The sequence below is a fragment of the Etheostoma cragini genome, chromosome 7 (genome assembly GCF_013103735.1).
Source record: "Etheostoma cragini isolate CJK2018 chromosome 7, CSU_Ecrag_1.0, whole genome shotgun sequence".
Taxonomy (NCBI): Eukaryota; Metazoa; Chordata; class Actinopteri; order Perciformes; family Percidae; genus Etheostoma; species Etheostoma cragini.
Window position 1 is genome coordinate 9,583,233 of NC_048413.1, and position 10,877 is coordinate 9,594,109.

General features: G+C 40.5%; 1 protein-coding gene across 1 annotated transcript in view; it reads left to right on the forward strand.

The window, feature by feature from the left end:
• Positions 1–10,877, forward strand: part of LOC117947855 (cadherin-4-like) — a 236,135-nt gene that overhangs the window by 33,293 nt on the left and 191,965 nt on the right. The gene's annotated exons all lie outside the window — the stretch shown is intronic.

Sequence of the window (10,877 nt, forward strand, 5' to 3'; positions counted from 1 at the left end):
CACCATCCCCCCCCGCCCCACCACCCCCACACACACTGCCACCCACCCTCAACACACCCATGCACACTTGCACAGTCCTTTACTTTGGTCAGCGGCTGACTGGAGAAATGGAACCAGGCCGGGGAACAATTAAACAGTATCATGCATTTGTACAAATCCAAATTTACACTTGCAGCACTCAGTGTGACAAAATACAGACTGTATTATTAAAAGGAATTTCTGCACTTTCTGCATTGTGACTTTCCAGCATGTCCTTGCAGCCTTGTTAGCCAGACCAGTAAAGCCACACAGCTCAAGGTTCCTATGTGTTGGCGCTTAGCTCAGGATTAAAGTGTGTACATTTCAGCTTCTGGGGGCAACACTCTTTCTGCCTGCTCACTTTGTTCTCTCCATTGGTAAAAAAACAAACATGTTTTTCAAAGGTACTAGTACTCTCTACTGACGACCTATACTAGTACTGGCGTTTTTCTGTGTCTCCCATCTGATGCTGGCAGATAGGAAGAAATTCTGCCTCTACGTGACATAACACGTATAGCAAACCGGACCTACAGTAAGTAGTCAGCCAGTGGAAGATTTGCTTATTGGAGGTATAGATCTTGAAGGTCTATGCTCTCGTCTCACGTTTATGTTCATGTTTACAGTATGTGGACATGTAAGGGTGCATTATTACAGCTACAGTTCTACGTAGATATTCAACCCCAGTGCAAAACCAAGTTTGAGATAATATCAGTATGAGGAAGGTCTGATGGGAAAAGTACAAAATTGTAAACATAAATCATAATCAGAGCCTGAAGTAAATATTAAAGTACATTGAAGAAAGGAAAACAAAAAACGAAGTCTATCTAGTTCTTTTATACATTCATCATTTTGGAAGAAGTACTGTCAGCAAGACCAGTCAAAGCTCTCTAGTGCCTGGCTGACCACATCTTTTTTCTTCAATTATATCAGTTATTATCAGCTAAATTCTATTGTACTGGGTTGGCAGCAGACATATTGTTTTGAGGCTGATATCTCAAAACAGTGGTAGGTGAAACCAAAACTATTAGCACTAGGGGTAAGTGAGAAATGTTTTAATGATTTTTTTCTTTTTTGTGATTTATGTAGGTGAACTGATCCTTCAATCCAAACACCTGTGCTGCATCTTGCCAGTTTGGCAACTTGCTGAGATCCAGTAGTAAATATGAACAATGCTATTTGACTCTTAAGCATCTCAAAAACTTTCTTCCTGTTTATCCCAAACCGTTTAGATTGTTTGCCTGCCAAAAGTAAATCTACACATGCCAAACTCACCAGTATGTGCTCACTGTTAGTCCGTTCTGTATTCTGGGTCAACCAGGAGAGTGTGCATAATAAACTGTCCATCTTTGCCAGTTTGATTGCTACTTTCAATTCACATGAACTACAAAATGTTTACTAGATTTGCCCAAGGTACCATGGGTACCAGTGACATACTTTGTAGAACAAATCTCAGACAGCCTCTGTGAAAGAAAAGGAAGACGTGCCGCCACCCATCTGATCTGATAGTGCTATCTGTAAGCTTCATACACCTCCTGATGGAAGTTGGCATTGGCAATTTCCGGTTGAGACCTTTTGTTGTTGTGATGAGTAATTAACAATGGCCTACAAAGATGTTGGTGTGAATATTTAATAGTGACAAAGCGGGGGAGTGGGTAGACAGTGTTAAAACTACGACTCATGTATAATTCATAGTCACTGACAGTGATTGGACTATCTTGCTTCTCTCTCTTTCTTTCACTATCCCTCTTTCCCCCCCTTTACTCCCTCTCCTTTCATATCCCAGGGTACACTGGGCTCCCCTTGTATAGAGGAGAATCCAATGTGGAGTGCCACTTCATATCTTGTTCTGCAATTTATTCATGGTAATGAAGGGTTTTAATGTACTGTACATCCCAGAACTCTGGCTTTGGTTGTAACATACTCAACAGTGATCTGTGGGATGGATTATTTGAGCACTGGCTTTAATTTAGATTCAATTACAGGGCTGGTGTTGTAGGATGGGATGTGACCTCTAATGTCCACGCTGTCTCTGTCTGAGCCATTACTGCCAAGCACGACAGAGAAACACTGGTTCAAGCTTTACATCTGTTAGATTTGTATGTCAGGCCAAGACAGCCTGCTTTCCTCTCAAGAGTTTCCCAGGTATTGATGCCCAACCTGTACCTCTTTCTCTCACATCAACCCCTCCTTTTTCCATTATTGGTCTGACTTGCTGTTTGCTGTGGTTCTCTTATCTCTGCACCCTCGCCATCTCAGTCTCTCTCAGTCCAGGCTTGCCAATTCAGTCCCTCATTTGTACAACTCCTCACCTCTTCAACACACTTTTCTCCACGCAGGTTTTTAAGTACATTCAACACAACACACACACACACACACACACACACACACACACACACACACACACACACACACACACACACACACACACACACACACACACGCACGTGCAGATGGAATCATACAGACATATATTCATACCCACACCTCTTTTAGATGTGGTCTAGATGTGTAGATTTGATCTCTTCCTCATTCATCCTCCTACTCTTTACTGTGGGGAATCACACATTTCTTCTGTGAAGCAGCCTATGACCAGGCAGCATCCACCAGGTTTTACCCAATTGGTTTCCACCATGCAGCTCTCACACATACCATACAGCATATGCAGCATGCGGAGCAAGATGGATGGAGTGATTATAAAAGAACACATGGTTTGACATTTATTAGTTGCTTTTTAGTTCAGATGTTTTCTCATTTCCTAGCAGCATTGGACTTAGGCTCTTTTTTTACTGCTGAAATTGATTGCCTTGTTACTCAGCATCTTTCTCTCACCCACACACATATTCCCTCTCTTTCTTTCTTTCTCTTTTTTTGTCCCCAGCCAGTTGGAGGCAGTAAATAACTATTGATTCGGGTCAACTGAAGCTTACTAGCTGATGCTATTGTGCTAACGGCTCCCTTTGTCTCTTGTCCCTGTTGTTCGTGTGTCACACCTGCTTTGTTTGTGCATGCTAGACCTTACACAAAGTTCAGTTTGAGTTTTTGGGAAATATTAATAATGGTGGCTGGTTTAATATGTTCATACAACTATCTTATAACTTTATATTGCTTACTACCTCATCTCCCTGTGCACAGGACTAAAAGAAAAAAACTAGCTAGGTTTTTGTTGCCATTTCTAAACTAAGCTGGCTAAATTAAAATAATTTGACCTTGCCTCCTCCACCTTGTAATTTTTTTAATCGAAAAATGTAACTAAACGGCTGTCCATCTGAAAACAACGGCCATGCCTTTTAGTGCAGGAGGACCAGATAATAGTTTTTTTTTAAACAACGGCCCAGTGCTGATCTCCTCACAGAGAAACTAACTTCCAGTAAGATGATTCCTTATCCCGACAACATACAGATGTCTGTGCAGACGTTTTATGGTGAGTCTGCTGATGTGCTTAATATGCTCATTAAATCAGCGACAGCGGCACATGTGTTTCTGCTCATTCTGCCCACATGAGGCAGAGTAGTAATTCAATCTGCAGCCTCCCTGGTTAGCCACATGTGCTAATGCATGCACCAGGACTTGATACAGCCTGACACTACCACGCTGGAGATGCAATCTGTATGGAAGATGTTGTTGCCAGAATTGCTCTGTGAGATTATGTATGGGACTCTGGCATTGTGTGTGTGTGTGTGTGTGTGTGTTGTGTTAAATGGGGGTTTAAGAGAGGTTAGGGACTGGGCCGATTTTGGCCCCGTAAGCACGCTGGGGAAATTTTAGTGGCCAGAGAGATATCAGCTTCATTTGAGTTTTCATTTCATTTTCAATCAGGCAGTCCATTGAGGTTAGGGAGCTAAAATAACACTCATTAATAGAGACACACACTGTCCACCAGGATCTGGATGTCCTACAGCAGGAAGGGTAAAAAAAACAACAACCAGAGGCAATTATGATTTAGCCACAACTTTTTTTTCCTTCATCTTCCCAGTCAAAATGGATTAACCTCGGGCTGGCAAATGCAAATGGCCTATGTATTTAGGCCCAGCTTGAAAGGGTGAGTCATCCTTGTTATGGTGTCATCCCTGTCACCTTTGCTTTGGCAGAGACACAAGACAAATGTGTGTGTGCGTGACCTGGCACCGGCCTCAGTGACACACCAGTGATTGAGATGACGAGACGGGATCAGCAGGCCATCTGCGGGCTCCTAGAAGAGAAGGCATTATTAGAAATTGTGTTGGATCATTAGAAATTGTATCACAATTGAGTCACACACATTCACGTGTTCGGGCAAGGGAGTAATAGCTGTGGCTCAACATTTTAAATACACTATCCCTCCCTCTACCTCCCGTCTTTTTTCCATCCTACCGTCTGCTCAGCAGATTCACCATAACACTGTAAACCAGACCGTTGGAACCAAGAATAAATGGAAGTGACACCCCATGTATCTTTCTATGTGACCTCAGGCCAAATTCCCTATAGAGAATCAGCACCTCCATTGCTCTGTTGCCGTTCACAGCAGAGAAACAACTGTGCTTAAAAGCACTCTAAAATCCTCTGTTGTTTGAAAGACAACAAACAAGCCTCGAAATGCTAACCCAAGTTTCACATCATTGTGTTTAAAAGGTGATGGCAATAATATATATTTCTTTATTTACAGACTCAAGGTCCAGATAAAAAATAAATAAAAAATCACAATAGAAACACAAAAACATACAAATCTACAAATTGCAATGGCCAATAAATAAAACGGGTACAGGTGCGTGTTCCAGTGACTCCATAGTTTTGACGAATATCTGGTATCACTGAGTGCAGGATTGATTATAGCATTTAAAACTGTATTATTTGACTCCGTTAATTGGCATATAAATCTGTTCATTAACTTCCTCATTAACATTACAGGTCACACACAGATGGCTAGCACTGGTCCATCTAGGACGCTTCATCAGAATTCTGAATGCATCTCTGTATGCCACCTTTATCTTGTTTATCTTTGCTTTACTGTAGCTGCACCATAGATGAGCTGTATACAGTGGAGTACAGTATACTCTGAAAGAACACAACTGAAATTTGCTTCCATATAATTTACAGCACTGCCGCTGTATATCATCATCACAAAAATCGTCCCTGAAAATGTGGCCCAAGTATTTTACTTGAGTAACCACGTTAAAGTCTTGCCCTGACAATACACTGTGTAAGGATAGGTAAGGTCATAGAGCAATCATGTTTGTTGCTATATCTCTGAATGTAATATATATGTTTAATCGCCGGGTTTCTCTCTAGAATTCCCTGGTAAAACAATTATACCAACAGGTTTGGTTTCTTTTATGCTTAAATCTTCTCAATGCTCAACTTCGTGTGTAGAAAACCTGGTGATACTCCAAGCTAAGTTTCATGTTGTGTTGAGCCTACTTAGTGTTTTAAAAATGTTGATTTTGCCCCTAGCACTCCCATTCAAAAGGCCATTTGATCAAAAAACAAACATATGGTAAATCTTAAAAGTGGTGCTTCCTTCTTAATTATGCTTTTAAACTAAAGTTTGACTCAAGTACAGTCACAAAAACACCCTAAGTTGCGTTTTGGCGATACAATTGCATTTGGACCTATTCAGCCACGCTGAATTGCCTAAGAACACATACTGCTCATCCTACGCTTCCTAATATTGTTAATATGTGGTATGAGGTAAAAGAATATATGAACATATTGGACTCTCTGTCACAATTCAGCACATAGTGGGGCAATGTTTCATTTAAACCAGGCATGCTGGATGCAGGATTTGTAATTCTTTCTAAATATGAATGTATAATATTCCAAGGGATTTCTTTTTTAAATGTCTCTTCTATATAAAACCGATCACTCAAGATTCCTGCACTCTCATCCTTAGAAGAAATTATTCTAACAACTGCAATGAGAGAGGTTTCATCACTATATAACTGGCTTGCATCTGGCTCTAAAGAACCATGTATCGTTGGACTTGAGACATGGAGGGCGGACTTAAAAGAGGACATTTCAGAAAACGATTGGTAGAAAGCTTGGGACTCATCTTAGAAAAAAAACAATAGAATTGGCTGATGCAGACACAACACCTGTTAAATCGAATAAATACAACAGTAAAATACCTGGCCCTTGTTTGAAATGCAATGAGGCAGAAGGAACATTTATCCATTATAGACTGGGAGTCCGAGAGTGTGACAACATTAAAACATTCTGGAGGGAGGGGATCAATAAAACTTTCATCTTGTTTGTGAACATTCCGCTTAGTTGAAACTTTGGTTGTTGAAAATTGTAATTGCAATGAAAAATGAATGAAAACATTGTATTAAAAAAAGGGTTTCATGTCCAGGACAGCTAAGAGTGTGTGAGCCCACAGAGCCCGACCGATATATTGGCGGGACGATGTTAGGCATTCGGTGTCAGCATTTATAATGGCCAATAAAAATAAATGAAATTTATGTTTTTTTAATTCTTCATTCATCAGAATCCTTTATAAAATGAATATTTTAAAATATAAAAATAAAAACGGATTACACAGTTTGTCCACCAGATCAGAACTTTGAATAAAACCAATTATTATATTGTTTTAGTGAGAAGTCATAAATAACTACAACTAACTATGTTAGGAAAATCAGTTTAAGTTTTGTCACGCATTTCTGGATAATTTTCTTTTTTTAATTTACTGTACATCGGCTGATATATTGGTGTATTGGATTTTTTTATTAACTAAACATTTGGATCTGTATTGGCCTTCAAAATCTTTTTAACTTGACGAAGCTGCCAGGGTTCTTCACAGTGCAGTAATAAATTAAATAAACACACAGCAAGACAACAGTATATTTGCACTACAAATATTAACCTGAAAACAATGAAAGATGATTTAAGGTGGATTGTTTCTTTTAATACATTTTTAAAGTAGATGCCAATTCCTGAGTTTTTCTTTACAAATAAAAACCATGAACGAAAAGGCTCTTTTTCTTTGAGAAATCCACGAATGACTATATATAGTCATTGTGAGGGTTCATTTCATCACTGTCAAAAAGAAAGATAGAAGAAGTAGATGTAAATGCATGACAATGTGTATAAACAAACATGTAAATTAGTTTAATTTTGTGAATGTATGTCTGCCTGTGCAACACTACTTGCATCTGTGCACATAGAGTATGAGTAATTGAGGGTTGAGGATGGATTGCTGTTGAGTGCGTACAAGTGGATCTGCGGGGTTCAGCTGCCCAGCGTATGGCTGAGTGATGCTCTCTGCTTGGCCGCCACTGCACTATGAATACACAAACAGCAGCATATTTCACAAACAAGTGTTGGCTGGTGTGCTTAGTCTCTGCGCCACCTCAGATCAACAATATTAATATACTCCAAATATTAGTTTTCTCTCTCATTACCAAGCTGGGTGCTCTATGCCTGAACCTACAGCAGTCCTTGAGGAAGGAGACAGCGCTGTGTTTGTGTGTGTGTGTGTGTGTGTGTGTTAAACCAATTACACTGTAATGCCCCTGGTTTCTTTAGCTTGAAGAGAATATTTTTCGCCTTTGAGCGGCTTGCTGTTATGTGTTCTTATAGAAGTAACTGTATATTGCTGCTCGTGAATTCATATCACTGCACTAAATTGTGTTGCACTTGTTTGTGCAGCAGAATATGGATGCGTTTAGACAATAGCCATGACAGCTCACTACGAGTTGCTTCTTGCTAAGCCTAAGTGGGAGAATAGTAAATAGAGAACGAGAGGTGAGCTGTGCATCGTGAAATCCCCATCTGCTGTAAAGTGGGGCGCTGACACTTTCAATCTGTTCGGGTTCGCATTTGTCCCTCCCTCTCAGCTTTCTTTCCCCCTCTCCATTATTGGTCTAATCCTTGATCTTTCCTCCATTTCTGCTTTTGTTTCTCATGGGCAAAGCCTCCTTGGTCTGCTTAATACAGTAATCACACATCTATCTCAGTGACAAGGCCTTGGCTTGTGTCCCATAGTGTTGGTTAGGTATCTCATGAAAGCAACCTAATGTATTGAATACATTTGTTGTGTTTCATATAGGGCTGCACAATTATGGCCAAAATGATAATCACAATTATTTTGATCAAAATTTTGATCACAATTATTCTCACGATTATTTGTTGATTTTAACCAAAACTAATTTATCGTCACATAGGCTATTTATATCACAGAGAGACGGCTGACTCATTATGAACGGGTCCAGCACGGGTCAAATGGCGGATACACATGTTATGTGTATGAAATGTCTGAATCGTCACTGCGCTGCATTTTTATGAACTATGATATTCTGGCCATGGGGACATCTCTCGCGCAAGTCCAGCAGGCTCCGTCCCACATGCTGTCACTGTACCAACTGAAGTTAGTTGCATTCAATAACTTCTTCTGTGTTATTTACCGTGGTGGCCGCTATAGCAGAGTTACCCGCGGAAACACTGGTACAAATACAGGTTTGCCCCTCATACTTAAAAATAAACAGCTGTGTTAATAAAAAATGTAAACTGTCGACAAATGTCAGAAGTGTGGACCGGAGGCAGCTGTGTGGCAGGGCTGCACGGAGAGTAAGAAGAGAGAGAGTAGAGGATAGAGCCAACACAGGCACGGCTTTACGGATAAAATGGGTAACGCAAAATTAAACCATATCCATATAAACAGCATTGCAGCAGATGCGAGGACATTAGCACCGGTGCGCCGACTAGCACTGGTCACTGCTGTTGTCTGAAAAACAACAGACGGGACAAAATGTTGCGTTTACTGGTAAACTGGTAAACCTTGAGACCGACGTGTAACCGACTGCTATCTGTTGAGTTTTCCTCACGTTACTCTGTCCTCTGTGACCGTCTACATGTAGAAACTAAGCTGCACGTGGTGCAGGGAACAACTCTGACTGGCTCATGATCAGACAGTGGTTTACGGAGCGGTAGATGTGCTGTGCAAAAAAAAAACAAGCATTCTATAAAATGACGCTTTAAAAAAAAAACACTTGATCACTCAAATATGATCGTGGGAAGTCAAAATCGTGATGGTGATTAAAATTTGATTAATTGTGCAGCCCTAGTTTCATAGTCTATGACCAACATAATGCATCCTTGGTGACGGTCACCTAAAATGGCAAGTCATCTTTTGTTTTTTGAACATGCCTTCGCCCTATTGTAATTACATTGTGGGTTGTTCAGTTTTCCTGGAGGGACCATGGGGAATGTTTCGAACCACGTGAATGGGTCAACATGACCACTTTCTCCTGGGGCACAGGGACAAGTGGTGGGACTATTTTTTCTCATTAAATGTTAGCGTCTTCCCAGGGTCAGAAGGACTGGGAAAGTTGTGGGTACAAACCACTTGAAGCATTCTCATTTCACTACAATAAAATGTGGTTTTGGCTCTAGCTGTGTTTAGGAATAAAGCTCTCACAGTACGAGTGGATGTGGGGTCTTGAATTCACAGGAAATGCTTCAACTTTGGGAACGACACATTATCTATCTTTGTAAAAACCAAAATATATCCCTCTGTCTCTAGCGGAAGTTGGTAAATTCTTAGCCTTCAAGTTTAGTTAGGTCAAGAAAACCATTAAATCAGATTCAATCACTGTGGGATATCAGGTGGATTTCTACCCATTTGCTAGTCTAAATTGGATTGTCACACATACATAAATACATAATGCTCCTTGTGGACATGTTTATCCCATTCGTAAATTTAGTGTGGAATAGAATTATTAGCGGGTCAAGGCTAACAGCAAAAGACAGAAACAGAAAATTGTCATTAAATTATTTTCTGATATTAAAAAATACAACATTTTGTCAAACCTTAGTAGAACTTATTTTTCCTCACATTCTAGTAGTAGTAGTAGTAGTAGTAGTTGTAGTGCGTTTCCGTTAACTTTGCATTCTTGTGAACCCATAATAAGCTGCTACTGCATCAGCTGTGGTACTCTTTCTCTTCTCTTTTAGTGCAGCTTGAATCCAGCTGTGCTTGACACACACACGCACACGCACACATGCACACACAAAATGCTAGTTAGTCAAGGGCATTCTGTGAAACCAGAGTAAGGGATAAAGTTTTTGAATAGAAAAAATGAGAAACTGAGGGACTGCAAGTGAATGTGGGAGTGGAGTGGTGCTAAAAGGGTCACAGTGGCTGGTCTGCAATTTACAACCACTTATTCATTTTTCTCCTGGTTTATATATAGGTGTGTGTGTGTGTGTGTGTGTGTGTGTACCTGCTGTTTTTGTCAGGGCAGAGGCAAACTCTTTTCCCCAATCAAAGACTTTTGCAGGTGCACATGCAGATGTATGCTTATCCTCATTTGATGTGTGCATGTATGTGTTCATTTGTCCATGTGTATGGATGCTTTAAATTACTTTACATTATTTCATAAAGCAGATCAAACCCATACAGCAAACCTAACCTATAGGAGTTTTGGCTTCACCTTCTTGTTTAGGGGTTGAAATCATAGAAATAAAATGAATAGGAAGTCAGTTCCCATTATGGGTGTAAGATATGTCGACTCAATCGCAATATATTGCAATATGTCAAAAGTGTGCAATATTTTGTTGATTTTGTGGAGTGCTGTGTCCCGTCCGTTTACTGTGTGGCTCGGAACAATTGAAACTTGAAACACTATAACGATCATGTTTCATTGGCCAGTTACCATGCCACTTGCACGTGTTAGTACATGTCAGCGCACGTGGCCAAAACATGACAAACCCTATGGAGCAAACCATGTGGCCGCTGCAAGAGAAAACCCTATGGAGCGAACCACAGGGCCACTATATGACAAACCCTATGGAGCGAACCACAGGGCCACTACATCCATCCATCCATCCATCCATCCATCCATCTTCGACCGCTTATCCGGTATCGGGTCGCGGGGGCAGCAGCTCCA